The following is a 2211-nucleotide window of genomic DNA, read 5'->3' as shown; positions in this document are numbered from 1 at the left end:
ACGGAAGTGTTCAGGTGACATGGATGCTATGCTAAAGGACGACTTTGTTAGCACAGACTGGAATATGTTCCGGGATTCATCCAATGGCATTGAGGAGTATACCACCTCAGTCACCGACTTCATCAATGACGTCGTCCCCACAGTGACCGTAAGTACATTTCCCAACCTAAGGCCATGGATTACAGGCAAAATCTTTACCGAGCTAAAGGCTAGAGTTGCCGCTTTCGAGGAGTGGTACACTAATTCGGACGTTTATAATAAATCACGATATGCCCTCAGATGAACCATCAAATAGACAAAGCTTCAATACAGGACTAAGATTGATTCATACTACACCGGCTCTGACGCTCGTCGGATGTGGCAGGGGTAGAAAAATATTACGGTCTACAAAGGGAAACCCAGCCGCAAGCTGCCCAGTGACGCGAGCCTACCATACAGGCTATATGCCTTTTATGCTCGCTTCGAGGCAAGCAACACTGAAGCATGCATGAAAGCACCAGCTGTTCCAGACGACTGTGTGATCACGCACTCCATAGCCGATGTGACCAAGACCTTTAAACAGGTCAACATTCACAAAGCCGCGGGGCCAGACGGATTGCTGACATGTCCTCAAAGCATGTGCGGACCAACTGGCAAGTGTCTTCACTGACATTTTCAACCTCTCCCTAATGAGTCTAATATCTACATGTTTCAAACAGACCACCATAGTCCCTGTGCCTAAGAAAGTGAAGGTAACCTGCCTACATGGTTACCACTCACGTCGGTAGCCAGGAAGTGCTTTGAAAGGCTGGTCATGGCTCACAACACCATCATCCCGGGAACGCTAGACCCACTCCAGTACGTATTCCGCCCCACAAGATCCATAGATTACGCAATCGTGTCCACATCACCAACAAACTATCATAGTCCAAACCGAGAGAGTCGTGAAAAAAAAAGTTATATAGCTGCAGCATCAAGAGCATCCTGACCGGTTACATCACCGCCTGGTACGGCAAATGCTTGGCATCTGACCTTAAGGTGCTACAGAGGGTAGTGCATCACAGGTACATCCAGGACCTATATATTATACTAGGCGGTGTCAGAGGAAGGCTAATGCACGACAAGCGGTACCAGAGCACCAAGGCTAGGACCAAAAGGCTCCTTAACAGCTTCTACACCGAAGCCATTAGACTGCTGAAAATTAAACAAATGGCCACCCCCCCCTTGTTTTTACACTGCTGCTACACTCTGTTAATTGTCTATGCATAGTCCCTTTACAAATTACCTCGACTAACCTGTACCCCCACACATTAACTCGGTACCAGTACCCCCTGTATATAGACTCATTATTGTTGTGTGATTTTCTTGTGTCACTTTATTTAGTAAATATTTCCTTAACTCCATTTCTTGAACTGCATTGTTGGTTAAGGGCTTGTAAGTAAGCATTTCACAGTAAGGTCTACACCTGTTGTATTCGGCGCATGTGACAAATACAATTTGATTTGAACAAAACAATGGATTTCAACAAAGACCAACAATGGACTTCAACAAAGACCCAGAATGAACTTCAACACATAATGAGTAGCTAAGACCAGAAAGAACAACCTTCCACCTCCCAAAGACCCCCAGTATAACTTTTCCAAACGGACTGGCAGGTCTTGTGAGGCGAGGGCACCACCTGGAGGAGATGTTGAATGTGTGCACTGACTGGAGGTTTACCCATGTCAATATTTAGAACTGATCATTGACGAGGTCAGCTTCAAACTATTACAAAATTGTTAGAAATAGGATTATAGTATAAAAAGTTCCCATTCACAATAAAACAATATTCCACTAGACTTTTCAACATAAGTTTGGGTCCTATAATTATATTTTATTCATTTTGTATTTTTAATCCCAACCCCCGTCCCCGCAGGAGGCCTTTTGCCTTTTGGTAGGCCGTCATTGTAACTAAGAATTTGTTAACTGACTTGCCTGGTTAAATAAAGAAATGAAAAACAAAATCCCCCCCAAAATGTTTGACGTGTCAGGTGAAAAGCAGCTAGAGAACATTTAAACATGAGCCTGGTCCCAGCTGTTTGCTTTGCCAACTCCTGTGGTCATTGTCAAACCCCTATAGGAGTTGGCAAGATGGCACAAACAGATCTGGGACCAGGCTACAGCAACATCGGAGTGCAGAGATAACACAATTCAGTCTTGCGAGTCGCCATCACAAAAGGTAGTAGGACATCA

Source organism: Oncorhynchus tshawytscha, linkage group LG05, assembly GCF_018296145.1.
Source record: "Oncorhynchus tshawytscha isolate Ot180627B linkage group LG05, Otsh_v2.0, whole genome shotgun sequence".
NCBI classification, from domain to species: domain Eukaryota; kingdom Metazoa; phylum Chordata; class Actinopteri; order Salmoniformes; family Salmonidae; genus Oncorhynchus; species Oncorhynchus tshawytscha.
This window is presented reverse-complemented; position numbering follows the sequence as displayed.